The sequence below is a fragment of the Loxodonta africana genome, chromosome 7, assembly GCF_030014295.1.
Source record: "Loxodonta africana isolate mLoxAfr1 chromosome 7, mLoxAfr1.hap2, whole genome shotgun sequence".
Taxonomy (NCBI): Eukaryota; Metazoa; Chordata; class Mammalia; order Proboscidea; family Elephantidae; genus Loxodonta; species Loxodonta africana.
Window position 1 is genome coordinate 14,866,176 of NC_087348.1, and position 15,667 is coordinate 14,881,842.

A 15,667-nucleotide genomic window follows, 5' to 3' on the forward strand; every position below is an offset into this window, starting at 1 on the left:
GGAGTTTGCCCACAAGGGATTATTCTCCCCAAATAGGCCCACACAGGTCTATGCAGAAGGGAAAGGTGCTCAAGGTCCACGGACGGTTTATGCCTGGACAGGAGCCGCTTCTGTCCTGAGCTCCCCTGGTTGATGGAGCTAGCAAATTATCTTTTCCCTCCAATTGCAAATTTTTCCCTTCCCCAAGGCCGGGACGAGGGCTCTAGGTGCTCACCAGGGTCTATCTCAGGCCCAGGGATTCAGCCGCTGAAGCCGGCTTGGGGGTGGCGGGGCATGGTAAAATATATGCAAGTACTTAGCTTTTATAAGAGCACCCTTCTCCTCAGTTTCCGGAGGTATGAGTAGGCTGTGTGGCTGGCTGCTTCTCCCTGAGGAAACTGCGGCTGAACACTAGTACCAGCCCACTGCCACTGCCGCTCCAGGAATGGTGCCTGAGGGCTCCCTGTGATTCAGGTCTGATTAACTCCTCTCCACTTCCGAATGGTCTTTTCCTCCCCCGCCCCTCAGTTCATTGTCTAAGCTTGCCTGTGATGCTCAGGGCTCCCAGGTTGTCACAAACATACTCGTTTCACTTGTTTTTTCGCATCTTTTTTGTAAAGAGGGCTTGCTGGAAGCGTCTGTCTCTTCTGCCATCTTGGCTCCGCCTGTGCATAGAGTTTTAAAGGCTGTGATCTTTTGTCATAGATGGAACTGTGTCCCCCAAATATATGTGTCAACTTGGTTAGGCCATGATTCCCAGTATTGTATGGTTGTCCTCCATTTTGTGATTTTCCTATGTATCATAAATCATTATCTGTGCCTGTAGTTTAAGAGGATTACAACAGGGTAAACACCCTTGTTCAGGTCACATCTCTGATCCAATGTAATGGGAGTTTCCCTGGGGTGTGGCCTACACCACCTTTTGTCTTACAAGTGATAAAAGGAAAGGGAAGCAAGTAGAGAGTTCAGGGACCTCGTATCACCAAGAAAGAAACAGTGGAAGCAGAGCCCATCCTTTGGACCCAGGGTTCCTGCTTGGAGACGCTGCTAGTCCTGGGAAAGATTGAGGAGAAGGACCTTCCTCCAGGGCTGACAGAGAGAGAAAGCCTTCCCCTGGAGCTTACACCCTGAATTCAGACATTGAGCCACTAGACTGTGAGAAAATAAATTTCTCTTTTTTAAATACATCCACATGTGGTATTTCTGTTATAGCACACTAAGTGACTAAGACACCTTTACAAGCAAATGGCCAGACCTCTTCTGAGGCTGAACTACACAGCTAATACTACACCTAATACTTCTATTCAGTTCTTTTACTTCATCATTTCTTCCCTCTGCTTTATTTGCTCGATGTTTAACAGCAAGTTTCAGACTCTCCTCTGACAGCCATCTTGGTCTTTTCTTTCTTTTCTATCTTTTCAATGACCTCTTCCTTTCTTAATGGATGATGTCCTTGATGTCATTCCACAACTCAACTGCTCTTCGGTCATTAGCATTCAAAGCATCAAGCCCATTCTTGAGATGGCCTTTAAATTCAGGTGGTATATGTGAAAGGTCATGTTTTGGCTCTTGTGGACTTGCTCTGGTTTTCTTCAGTTTCAATTTGAACTTGCATATGAGCAATTGATGGTCTATTTACAGTTGTCCTCTGACCTTGTATTGACTGATGACATTCAGTTTTTCCATCATCTCTTTCCACAGATATAGTAAATTTGATTCCTATGTATTCTATCTGGTGAGGTCTATGTGTATAAAAAATGTGTATAGTCACTCTTTATGTTGGTGAAAAAAAGCTATTTGCAATGATGAATTCATTCATGTTGCAAAATTCCATTATGCAATCTCCAGCATTGTTTGTGTCACCAAGGCCATATTTTCCAGCTACTGATCCTTCTTCATTTCCAACTTTGGCATTCCAATCACTAATAATTATCAGTGCATTCTGACTGCATGTTCAATCAATTTCAGACTGTAGAAGCTTGTAAAAGTCTTTAATTTTTTCATCTTTGGCCTTAGTGATTGGTGCTTAAATGTGAATAATAGACATATTAACTGGTCTTCACTGCAGGAGTGGAAACCCCAGTGGTGATGTCAACAGGCTTGGTTTTTGTTTTTGTTTTTTACATTGTAGGCGTATGGATATTATCCTATCACTGACAGCATTGTACTTCAGAATAGGTCTTGAAATGGCCTTTTTGATAATGAATCCAACATCATTCCTCTTCAAGTTGTCATCCCTGGCAGTAGAATATAATATGAAATGAACCAGAAATCATCAAAAGAAGATGGCAGGAATACACAGAGTCATTATACCAAAAAGAATTAACTGGTGTTCAACTATTTTAAGACAAAGCATATGATCAGGAACCAATGGTACTGAAGGAAGAAGTCCAAGCTGCACTGAAGGCATTGGCCAAAAACAAGGCTCCAAGAATTGGTGGAATATCAATTGAAATGTGCTCAAAAATGGATGCAGTGCTGGAAGTACTCATCTACACCAATAAATTTGGATGACAACAACCTGGCCAACCGACTAGAGGAGATCCATATTTATGCCTATTCGCAAGAAAGGTGACCCAACCAAATGCAGAAATTATCTAACAATATCATATGTAAGCAAAATTTTACTGAAGATCATTCAAAAGCAGCTGCAGCAGTATATCAACAGGGAACTGCCAGAAATTCAGGCCAGATTCAGAAGAGGAAGTGGTAACAGGGATATCATTGCTGATGTCCGATGAATCCCAAATGAAAAAGGAGAATATCAGAACAATGTTTACCTGTGTTTTATTGACTATGCTATGGCATTCGACTATGTGGATTATAACAAACTTTGGATAATATTGCAAAAATATGGGAATTCCAGAACACTTAATTGTGCTCATGAGGAACCTGTATATAGATGAAGAGGCAGTTGTTCAGAGAGAACGAAGGGATACTGCCTGATTTAAAACGAGGAGAGTTGTGCATAGGGTTGTATCCTTTCACCATACCTCTTCAGTTTGTATGCTGAGCAACTAATCCTAGCAGCTGGACTATATGAAGAAGAATGGGGCATCAGATTGGAGGAAGACTTATCAACAACCTGCGTTATGCAGATGACACAACCTTGCTTGCTGAAAGTGAAGAGGACTTGAAGCACTTACTGATGAAGATCAGAGATCACAGCCTTCAAGATGAATTATACCTCAAAATAAAGAAAACAAAAATCTTCACAATTGGACAAATAAGCCACATCATGAAAAATGGAGGAAAGACTGAAGTTTTCAGGGATTTCATTTTACTTGGATCCACAATAAACAGCCATGGAAGCAGCAGGCAAGAATTCCAAATACACATTGCATTGGGCAACTCTACTGCAAAGGGCCTCTTTAAAGCCTTGAAAAGGAAAGATGTCATCTTGAAAACTAAGGTATGCCTGACCCAGGCCATGGTATTTTCAATCGCATCCTATATATGTAAAAGCTGGACAATGAATAAGGAAGACCGAAGAAGAATTGACACCTTCGAATTGTGGTATTGGCCAAGAATATTGAATATTCCAAGGACTGCCAAAAGAACAAACAAATCTGTCTTGGAATAAGTACAACCAAATGCTCCTTAGAGGCAAGGTTGGCAAGACGGTATCTTACATAATTTGGACATGGTATCAGGAGGGATCTGTCCATGGAGAAGGACATTATGCTTGGTAAATTACAGGGTAAGCAGAAAAGAGGAAGACCCAAATGGATTGACACAGTGGCTGCAATAATGGACTGAAACATAACAATGATTGTAAGGATGGCACAGGACTGGGCAGTGTTTCATTCTGTGGTACATAAGGTCGCTATGAGTTGGAACCAAAATAAGGGCACCTAGCAACAACAACAGCAATCACATACAGCTGCCTCTCAGACTGAATAAAGTGAGACATGAAGCTTCCATTGTCAGGAGGCAAACAGGATGGGTTAGGAAGTGGTGGCAGGACTTAGTGAATTGTTCCTAAAGCTTCAGATTCTGAAATAGCTGGGTCAGATCCTGGTTCTATAGCTTCCCACTGTGTGAATTCACCTTAGTAATAATTTTAACTGCAAATATTTCTTCAGAACTAACTCTACAATACCATATATATGCAAAATGTGCATTATTTCCATTCATAACACACTTTCTGACTAAGAGTTTTCATAACTATTACAGCATTTTAATAACTGACTGACATGCAGGCTTGTTGTGTATTGAAAGTATGATAGGATAATGTCTAGCAAAAAAATTATAATGAAAATAACTAGGACTAATGCTAATAAAACAGTATGAGAAGCTTCTTCCTTCAGTACCATCGGTTCTTATCATATGCTACCTCTTGAAATGGTTGAACATTGACTAATTCTTTTTGGTATAATGACTCTGTGTATTCCTTCCATCTTCTTTTGATGCTTCCTGCCTCTTTTAATGTTTTGCCCACAGAATCCTTCACTATTGTAAGTCAAGGCTTGAATATTTTCTTCAGTTCTTTCAGCTTGAAAAAAACTGAGCACGTTCTTCCCTTTTGGTTCTCCATCTCCAGCTCTTTGCACATGTCGTTATAATACTTTGTCTTCTTGAGCCACCCTTTGAAATCTTCTGTTTGGTTCTTTTACTTCATCATTTCTTCCTTTAGCTTTAGCTGCTCGACGTTTGAGAGCAAGTTTCAGAGTCTCCTCTGACATCCCTCTTGGTCTTTTCTTTCTTTCCTGTCTTTTTGAAGACCTCTTGCTTCCTTCATGGATGATGTCTTTGATATCATTCCACAACTCGTCTGGTTTTCGGTCACTAGTGTTCAAATGCATCAAATCTATTCTTCAGATGGTCTCTAAATTCAGGTGGGATATACTCAAGGTCATATTTTGGCTCCTGTGGACTTGCTCTGATTTTCTTCATTTTCAGCTTAAAATCACATATGAGCAGTTGATGGTGTGTTCCAGTCAGCCCCTGGCCTTGTTCCGACTGATGATATTGAGCTTTTCCATCATGTCTTCCCATGGATGTAGTTGATTTGATTTCTATGTGTTCCATCTGGTGAGGTCCATGTGTATGTTCATGTTGGTAAAGAAGGTATTTGCAATGAAGAAGTTGTTGGTCTTGCAAAATTCAATCATTCGATCTCCCCCAATTGTTTCTATCACCAAGGCCGTATTTTCCAACTACTGATCCTTCTTCTTTGTTTTCAACTTTAGCATTCCAATCATCAGTAATTATCAATGCATCTTGATTGCATGTTTGATCAATTTCAGACTGCAGCAGCTGATAAAAATCTTCTATTTCTTCATCTTTGGCCCTAGCGATTGGTGTGTAAATTTGAATAATAGTCTTATTAACTGGTCTTCCTTGTAGGAGTATGGATATTACCCTATCACAGACAGCGTTGTACTTCAGGATAGATCTTGGAATGTTCTTTTTACGATGAATGCAACACCATTCCTCTTCAAGGTGTCATTCCCAGCATAGTAGACTATATGATCGTCTGATTCAAAACGGCCAATACCATTCTCATTCAGCTCACTAATACCTAGGATATGGATTTTTATGCGTTCTATTTCATTTTTGACGATTTCCAATTTTCCTAGATTTATACCTCGTACATTGCAGGTTCCAGTTATTAATGGATATTTGTAGTTGTTTATTCTCATTTTGGGACATGCCACATCAGCAAATGAAGGTCCCGAAAGCTTTACTCCACCCAGGTCATTAAGGTCGATTCTACTTTGAGGAGGCAGCTCTTCCCCAGTCATCTTCTGAGTGCCTTCCAACCTGGGGGGCTCATGTCCTAGCACTATATAAGACAATATTCTGCTGCTGTTCCTAAGGTTTTCACTGGCTAACGCTTTTCAGAAGGAGACTACCGGGTCCTTCTTCAGTTTGTCCTACTGTGGGGGCTGGCATATTGCTGTGATGCTGAAAGCCATGCCATGGGTATTCAGATACCAGCAGGGTCACCCATGGAGGACAGCTTTCAGCTGAATTTCCAGACTAAGACTAGGAAGAAGGGTCTTGCACTAAAGTAAGGCTAAATGAGACCCATTGATTTTTTTTAATAGACTTTATTATACCAATTGACTTAGATGTCCCCTGAAACCATGGCCCCAAACCCAAGCCCCTGCCTTGCTGACCTTTGAAGCATTCATATTAGTCAGGAAACTTCTTTGCTTTTGGTTTAGTCCAGCTGTGCTGACCTCTCCTGTATTGTGTGTTGTCTTTTCCTCCACCTAAAAGAGTTCTTATCTACTATCTAATTAGTGGATACCCCCTCCCTTCTTCCTTCCCCCCTCCCTCTTGTAACCATGGAAGAATATTTTCTCGTCTGTTTAAACTATTTCTGCAGTTCTTATAAGAGTGGACTTATACAATGTTTGTCCTTTCACAACTGACTAATTTCACTCAGCATGCCTTCCAGATTCCTCCATGTTGTGCAATGTTTCACAGATTCATCACTGTTCTTTATCAATGTGTGGTATTCCATTTTGTGAAAATACCATAATTTATTTATCCATTCATCTGTTGATGTGCACCTTGGTTGCTTCCATGTTTTTGCTATTGTAAAGAGTGCTGCAATGAACATGGGTTTGTATATACCTGTTTGTGTAAAGGCTCTTATTTCTCTAGGATATATTCCAAGGACAGGGATTGTTGGATCATATGGTAGTTCTACTTCTAACTTTTTAAAAAGTGCCAAATTGATTTCCAAAGTGGTTGTACCATTTTTCATCCCCTCCAGCAGTGTATAAGTGTTCCAGTCTCTCCACAACCTTGCCAACATTTATTATTTTGTGTTTTTGGATTAATGGCAGCCTTGTTGGAGTAAGATGGAACCTCATTGTAGTTTTGATTTGCATTTCTCTAATGGCTAAAGATTGTGAGCATTTCCTCATGTATCTGTTAGCTACCTGAATGTCTTCTTTATTGAAGTGCCTGTTCACATATTTTGCCCATTTATTAATTGGGTTATTTGTCTTTTTGTAGTTGAGTTTTTGCAATATCATGTAGATTTTAGAGATCAGACACTGATCGGAAATGTCATAACGAAAAAATTTTCCCAGTCTGTAGGTAATCTTTTTACTCTTTTGGTGAAGAATTTGGATGAGCATAGGTGTTTGATTATTAGGAGTTCCCAGGTATCTAATTTCTCTTCTGTATTGTTAGTAATGTTTTGTATACTGTTTAGGCCATGTATTAAAACTGTTTAGGCCAAGTATTAGGGCTCCTAAATTTGTCTGGAGGGATCAGTCCCGGGAGAAGGACATCATGCTTGGCAGAGTACAGGGTGAGTGGAGAAGAGGAAGACCCCCAATGAGGTGGACTGACACAGTGGCTGCGACAAAGAGCTCAAGCATAACAAAGATTGTAAGGATGGCTTAGGATGGGGCAGTGTTTCATTCTGTTATGTGTAGGGTCTCTACGAGTCAGAACCGACTCAATGGCACCTGAGAACAATAACAACAACGTTTCATTTATTTCTGCTCTAATTTTTATTTGCTTTCTTCTGGTGCTTTCTCCTGTTATTTGCTTTCTCCTGTTATCAGGTATATCAGTCTAGGAGTCCATTTACTTTTCTTTTATGGATTCAGCTCAGGTAGCTGATCATCCAGTTAGTGGTATGGGCTCTGTCCTAGTCTTAGAGAGGCAGGGGTGATTGGTGTAGGTACCCCTATCTGGTTGCAGCAGGGGGTCACACTCTGAACAAGGCGGGGGGCTGAGACTTATCCCCTAACTGTCTCTGAGGAAAGCTCGTCCCCCTTCCCGAGAGCATACAGGTGGGTGGGTTCTGCAGAAAGACCACAGGCACCTTATGTTTTTGGTTGTTATGACTGGAAGTCACCAGTTATCTTGGACCCCTGTCATGGGTGGCTGGGTGATGTGAGTGGAGCCACCAGTCCTTAGCCCCCTGATGTGGGTAAGTGAGGACCCTGTTTAATAGGCAAAGTGGTGTCAAACATCAAACACCCAGCTCTCCACTGCACAGCTGAAATAGTTGTAGTCTGACAACAAAAACCTATTCTGAAACAGGCCCACACATGTCCATGCCGCGGGGGGAAAGGTATTCAAAATCCACAGACCATTTATGCCTGGACAGGGGCCACTTCTCACATGAGTTTCCAGGGTTAGTGGAGCTGGATAATTGTCTTTTTCCCCAGTTGTGAATTTGTTCCTTCTCCAAGGCCTGGAGGATGGCTCCAGGTGCTCAGCAGGGCCTATCTCAGGCCCAGGGAAGTCAGCAGCCACTGAAACTGGCTTGGGGGTGTGTAGGGCATGTTAAAATATATGCAAGTACTTAGCTTTTGTGGAGAACGCCATTCTCCTCTGGTTCTAGAGGTGTGAGTAGGCTGTGCCGCTGGCTGCTTCCCCCTGAGAAAACTGCAGCCAAATGCTACTACCAGCCCACCGCAGCCACTCCTGGGAATGCTACCTTAGGTATCCCAGTGATTCAGATCTAGCAACTCCTATCTTCTGCTGAAACACCTTTCCCTCCCTTGTCACTCAGTCCATTTTCTAACTTTGCCTTTGATGTTCAGGGCTCCCAGGTTGTCATAATATAATCATTTCACTTATTTTTTTGAGGGGGGAGGGTCTTTGTTTTAAGAGAGATCACCGGAATCATCCGGCTATTTTGCCATCTTGGCCGGACGTCAAGAATACCACATTACATTTAGTGGTTATATCTCCTGGGATTCTTCTAGAGTGTAATAGTTTTTCAGACTTTCCTTGTCTTTGATAATATTGATAATTTTGTAGAGGACTGTCTATGTTATTTTGTGTACAGGCAATCCCTGGGTTAAGAATGTCTGATTTATGGACAACTCATGCTCATGCTTACCTGTTAATGTTACATAATTTGTCCTCACTTTTAAATGATTGAAACAAACCCTACTCACAACAAATTCTTCATCACAACCATCTTTACTTGCTGTATGTACAGCTTTTATATCATTGAAAAGGCTTTCAGGCTTTTCTAGTACTAAAGTAAGACTAAAAGAGAACCTTATTCACCTATTCCAACTTACGTCCAAATTCTTAAAGACACACTCAGGAATGGATCTCTTTCACAACCCAGAGACTACCTGTACTGTCTTTCAAGGTGGGTTTATCAGATGTTTTTCTCATGTTTAGATTAAGATGATGGGTTTTTGGCTGTAAGAATACAAAGGTGAAATGCCATTCTCATCAATTCATTAATCAACTGTGCATGCTATCAACATGAGTTCTTACCAGTGAAGTTAAATTGGACCACCTGGCCAACATAGTATTTGCCAGTTTTCTCCACTGTAAAGTTACTTCTCTCCCTCCTCTTTTCCTAGTCTACTCTCCGGAAGCAAGTCACTAAGCATAGCTCACACTTGAGGAGACATCTAGCCCGTTTTTTACGAAACATCATTTAATAGATAAATGATGTTTCTTAAAAAATGGGCTACCTAAATTACTTAATTCTGGGACCACTAGAACTGCAACTTTTTTCTCACTGTTTTATCCAATTTTTCCATTGTCAAACAATTTTCTCTTATTAGCTGCTCCAAGTTTATTAGGTCATGCATACTTTGAGAATAGTAGGAATTTTTTCCATTTTTCTGAACACAGCCTTAAAGTCTTTTGCCATTCATCCTTGTCCTTATCAGTATACCCTAGCCCGTGGAGCTACCAGCTTGAGATCTGCTTCTGTCTTCCCATATTTGTTAGCTGCTCCACCCTTTCGTTTCTTTTCCCGTACTATTGTTCTCATGTCCTTCTCTAGATAACTGCTGATTTCAAAAACAATCTTCTCTCACTTAAAAAACAATTCTTTCCTGGCTTTTAATATCCTAATTTTGTTTACTGGGATGGAGTGGTGATCATGCATTCCTTTGCACTCACTTTTCTGAATGCTATATGAGCTCCTTGGAAACTCTATGGGGCAGTTCTACTCTGTCCCATAGGGTCCCTATGAGTCGGAATCGACTTGACAGCACTGGCTTAGTATGAGTAAAAGGACATATGTGTTCAGATGGCACTTTCATCATTGTTCCTTGGTTCACCAGGGCTTTCCCCACAGTAGTTTTCCTTAAACACCATAAGAGTAGTATTGTTGCTACATCTGCACGTACAAACTAACCTGACTTTTTCCCTTTTTTCTGAGTAGTTTCTCATCTCTGGGTCTTTATGAAACATCACAGAAAAAAAGCCATTTAACTTTGGAGAGTATGAGAACTATAACTCTCATCCTTATATAACCAAATGAAACATAGAAAGAACTCTTCAAGGGCCATCTTGCTGCTTTGCAGAGTTGGACACTGAGATTGAGAGGAGCTATTTGGTAGTTAAGAGTTGAGGCTGTATCTTCCATATCCCTCTCCAGAACACATTCTCCAACACTGTGGCCCAAATCACTGCATGTCTTCAGGTTATTTTAATATACCCTAGACAAGTTTCTAGGAATCTATTCTAGAAAAGTTCTTCCTCCTCATGATGCCCTTTTGGTGGTAACTGGCCTTCAAATTTAGATCTTCAATGACAAAGAAGCTGACCATGTTATAAAAATTTGATGGTCTCCTTGTTGTGGGTTTATTGTTTGAGCACATCTGTCAGACATTATCACTTGAAAAAATCCAGTCAAAAGGCTGTTTGTGTGAGGACTCATATCCCATCATTCCTGCTACCATACCTGAAAACTAATGCTTCTGTAGGGTTGAGGATAAACTCTTGAGTCCTAGTTATTATCATTAGTTATTTGTATTGGTTAAGATAACCACCCTCCTTTTATTCTTTCCAGGGAAAAACAGACATGGGAGAGGCATGGGGAGGAAAGTGGGATTCTAGGGAGAAGATGTTTCTAATCTGCAAGGGTTTGCTAAGTCTTCACTCAACCCAACATTACAACAGTGGATTGAAGTTAGGGGTCAAATGTGGGAGTGCCACAACCAGTGTTGCAAAAATCTCCTGAAAGCAACAGGGAAGTTTTAGGGAATATCCAGGCCATTGACAATGTCTCTCTTTCATTATGCTTTAGAGCTTATTATTCAGAACATCCACCTTGACATCAGAACACTAAACCAGGACTATCTAATAGAACCCTCTAAGATAATAGAACTTCACTATATCTTTGTTTCCCAATACAGTAGCCACATGTAGGTATTGAGAAATTGTGCAGCTAGCATGATTGAAGAACTGATTTTTTTATTACTACTTTAAATATAAGCTGTTTCATGTATGCTAGTGACAACTGTATTGAATAGTGCAGAAAAAAGAATGTCTCTATGCTTTCACTGGGAAACATATGGGGCTCTTACCTCCAGGTAAGAACAGTCTCATAGAAAACTTGGCAGCAAGCTCAAAGTTATGGGATGGGGTCACAGAGTGGGCTCAGGCTCACCAGAGTCATATAGGCTGTAGTGAATTTTACTTCCATCACATAGTATACTAGCCATTTTTGAGACTGAAGAAAAGCACTGTCCTAGAACAAACCTAATGTATTCTAAGACATATATTTTCAAGGCATTACGATGGTGGCTTGCCATTGGGAGGTCCAAGAACATGGACTTTGGTGATTATTTGAGGAAAATTGGGGATGGGAGAGAAAATTTCCCCACTTGTCCTCTACTGCACTGGGTTTTGGGGATCCTCTGCTGTGCCCAAAGCTCTAACTGCTGAGTCCCTAAAAGAACAGGGGCCAGGATGAGATCAGGCAATATTTTAATCTATGGCAGTTTTAGTTGCTCTTGAGGCCACGTAACTATAACTATAGTTTTCATAATGGTCATAGCTCAGTCCCCTTCTTCTTTGAGCCGGGATAGAAGGTAAGGCACTGCTAAGATCACTTTGTTTATTCTCCTCACAACAGTTCTCTTGGGCTTGCCCCTGGCTCCTAAGGCACTCATCCCCTCAGAAGCCCTTCTGTGCTTGTGACAGCACTTACCAGATTAAGATCTTTACCTAGAAGTTCATTTCTCCATCTTAAAAAAAGCAGATCACCATGGTTCCCAGTGCAGCCCTGGGTCTGAAGGTCCTTTCTGCTGTCACCTCCTGAAGAAAATAGCTGCTGTGCCCTGAGGGGAGGTGGTCATACCCAGTGGCCAGAGGTGCTCCCAGGAACCAGGAAGCCTATGTTAGAAGCAAAATAAAGGTCCCATTTTGGTCACCAGAATTTGTGAACTGATGGGAATGGGTCCTTCTCGGTGCGACTGCTCAAGTCATTTGAGAGGCACCAGGAATTTGGGAAAGAGAAAGTGGACTGTATTGCAGGCCATTCAAGCAAGGAGCTCAGAGACTAAGCCTCAAATCAAGCTCCTGGAGGTTGGGGGTTTTAGGGTAGTTATGGGTTTGGGATAGGGAACTTCTGCATAATTCATGAAGTTTCTGGGGCTAGGCAGGCAATTTCAGGAATTAATTAACATGTATGGGGGTGCAGTGGGGCTACAATTTGACGGCTGAGGAGTATGACACATGAAATTTATCTAAGGCCGCCTTTGAGGCTTATTGCTTATGTCCAAATGCAGGGGGTCAGTTGGTGAGTAGCTAATCTGCCTCAAGCAGAGAGGCAGTTAAGAAGATATCTTGGTGTTATACAGAAATGTCTTACCAGGAACTCACAGGTCTGGGGGTGGGGTGATAGGAGGAGCTGAAACAGTTTAACCCTGTCTGTTACATTCCCTCCTCTGGTTTTCAATCTTGAAGATAGATCGTTATGTAGGTGCTGGCCCACACCCTTGGAACTTTTGAACTTGCTGACCAGTGTAAGCATGTGCACTGTAGGATCTGAGGTTTGTTGAGTTAAGAGGAACACAGTCAATCACCTGAAGCATCATGATGTTCACAGCTGCCAGGCAATTTTGAATGAACCCAGTAAGACAGTATAACAGGCAGAGCAAAAACAGATAGATTAGTAAAAAAATTATAAGTGGAGTGACAAGGAGCCAGAGCTAGTGGAAACTGGGAAACAGGGAATGTACCTAAGACCACAAATCGGATGGAGTTTTTAGCTGCTGTAAAAAGAGAAGGAAGCACACAATGATTGCCAAGACAGTAAAGGCGATGTAAACATTAAGAGAACAATCCAGAGGGAGGGTTTCCCAGTTGGAGTGGCACAGGTTAGACATTAGTCTGTTTTTCTTTTTAAACAGATATTTTAAGTCCTGCACAGGCTCGTAGGTCCAGTTGTTTTGTTGAGGTTTTTCTTGTTGTAAAGGTTCTTCTGGAAATGGTGCAGGTTTGAGGCGAATGTGATGCACACAAGCTTGATGTTTTTGAGTTTAGCTGCCAATGCGAGGGCTAGAAGAACAGTGTACGGTCCAGTTCACTGGGGTTCAAGGGGCTCCACTTTCTGGATTTTCAGCAGAACTTGGCCACCAGGCAAAGTGGGCGAAGGTGGGCATCAACAGATTATTTCTGAAGGCTGAGAACATGCCTGTGAACACAAGATAGGACATCAGACACAGACAACAAATATTTTTGGAGAGCAAGCTCCCTGGTGACAGAAACTGGTGTATTGGTTGAAGGTAAGTACTTTTTAAGAAATGGTTTTCCATAGAGAATTTTCAAAGGGCTCAATTTGAGACCACTTCTTGGGGGGACCTACACTTGTAAGATGGCTAAGAGAAAAGCTTGGGGCACGTTATTTTTGTTTCTTGACAGATTTTGGCAATTTGGTTTTTTGGGTGTGATTGCCTTTCAACTTTTTCACTTGACTGTGATCCCCAGACTGAGTGTAAGTTCCAGTTGGTTCTTCAAGTTTAGAGACTTTTTATTTTGTAATTTGTGAGGTGAAATGCGGCCTGTTGTCACTTTCCATCGTTGTACGTACGCTGAACCTGGGAATGATTTCGTTAAGGAGATGTTTTGTAGCTTCTGGTGTTTTCTCTGTTTTACAAGGGCCATTTATGAAAATCTATCGCTGCTTTCCATTCCGCTGCTTCTTTGAGATCTCTAATAGTGTAATTTTGGGGCTGTTTTTGGAAGATATAGAAGGTTAAGTTCTGTATTTGAAATAGGCTGGTCGGACAAGTCTGGCAACTGGAATAGACTTCTTCAATGGTTTGGAGACAGTCATGAGCCAGTTCACCTGCAGGGTTTGTTGGTAACAGGCTGGCTGGGTTCAGGGTAGAAGTTACTTTGAACGTGGTCTCTGGATGGTCCAGGAGCTGGGCTGGCTTGCAGGCCATTCAGCCTGCTGTTAGCCAGAGTGTGCGTTCTGCTGCAGTATGGTGAGAACTGCATCAGGCAGAAGCCAGGGAACAGGCTGACTTCAGGTAAACTTTTCAGCTTCAGTTAAAGGAGGCAAGTCACTGCTACTCCCCTAAGACAGGCCAGTCATCCCTGAGGCACTGAATCTAGAAGTTTAAAAAATATGCTACTGATCTTTTTCAAGGACCAAGTTGTTCAGTTAAGACTTCTGCTGCAACACCCCCCATTTTGTGGGATTTCTCAGGTCCAGGAATCTGAGTGCTGGGGCAGAGGCAAGGTTTTCCTTGAATTCAAGAAGGATTGCTGATGCCTGTCTGTCCTTTGAAAGGGCTAGAGTCCTTTCCTCAGGTGGCTTCGTAGAGAGGCTTTGTTATGAATCTGAAGTTCAGGATCTAAATCCTGCAAAAACCAGCCATACCTGGAAAGTTTGGAGGTTGTCTCTGGCTGGTCGGGGTGGAGATCTGAAGGATCTTTTCCTAGTGCTTCAGCACCAAGGCCCGTTGACCTTGAAAAATCTGGAACCTAGGTAAGTTTAATCTGTATGCTGAATAAACAAATAATACGAGAAGCTGGACTATATGAAGAAGAACGGGGCATCAGGACTGGAGGAAGACTCATTAAGAACCTGCGTTATGCAGATGAAACAACCTTGCTTGCTGAAAGTGATGAGGACTTGAAGCACTTACTAATGAAGATCAAGGACCACAGCCTTCAGTATGGATTACACCTCAACATAAAGAAGACAAAAATCCTCACAACTGGACCAATGAGCAACATCATGATAAACAGAGAAAAGATTGAAGTTGTCAAGGATTTTATTTTACTTGGATCCACAATCAACAGCCATGGAAGCAGCAGTCAAGAAATCAAAAGACACATTGCATTAGGCAAATCTGCTGCAAAGGACCTCTTCAAAGTGTTGAAGAGCAAAGATGTCACCCTGAAGACTAAGGTGTGCCTGACCCAAGCCATGGTACTTTCAATCACATCATATGCATGTGAAAGCTGGACAATGAATAAGGAAGACTGAAGAAGAGTTGATGCTGTTGAATTGTGGTGTTGGCAAAGAGTATTGAATATACCGTGGACTGCCAAAAGAACGAAAAAATCTGTCTTGGAGGAAGTGCGGCCAGAATGCTCCTTAGAGGAAAGGATGGTGAGACTGCGTCTTACATACTTTGGACATGTTGTGAGGAGGGACCAGTCCCTGGAGAAGGACATCATGCTTGGCAGGGTACAGGGTCAGCGGAAAAGAGGAAGACACTCAGCAAGGTGGATGGACACAGTGGCTGCAACAATGAGCTCAAACATAACAAGGATTGTAAGGGTGGTGCAGGAAAGGGCAGTGTTTTCTTCTGTTGTGCATAGGGTCGCTATGAGTCAGAACTGACTCGACGGCGCCTCACAACAACAAGGTAAGTTACCTTTGGTTGTAAGATCTGAGTCTTGGCAGCAGCCACTCGATACTGGCCTGGCCTAGAAAGTTCAGTTAGAATTGTGTTTTCATCTGAGTCCTCCTTGGTAGGAC

The 15,667-nt window shown here is 41.9% G+C and overlaps 2 protein-coding genes across 2 annotated transcripts in view; both read left to right on the forward strand.

Annotated features, from left to right (window-relative positions):
- Positions 1-15,667, forward strand: part of LOC111753191 (membrane-spanning 4-domains subfamily A member 4A-like) — a 262,670-nt gene that overhangs the window by 38,875 nt on the left and 208,128 nt on the right. The window lies entirely within an intron of this gene.
- The window catches only part of LOC111753192 (membrane-spanning 4-domains subfamily A member 4A-like), a 134,826-nt gene continuing 131,317 nt past the window's right edge, over positions 12,159-15,667 (forward strand). The window contains exon 1 of the transcript XR_010322429.1: positions 12,159-13,454. The gene's annotated coding sequence lies outside the window, so the exon portion shown is untranslated. The remainder of the gene's footprint in view (positions 13,455-15,667) is intronic.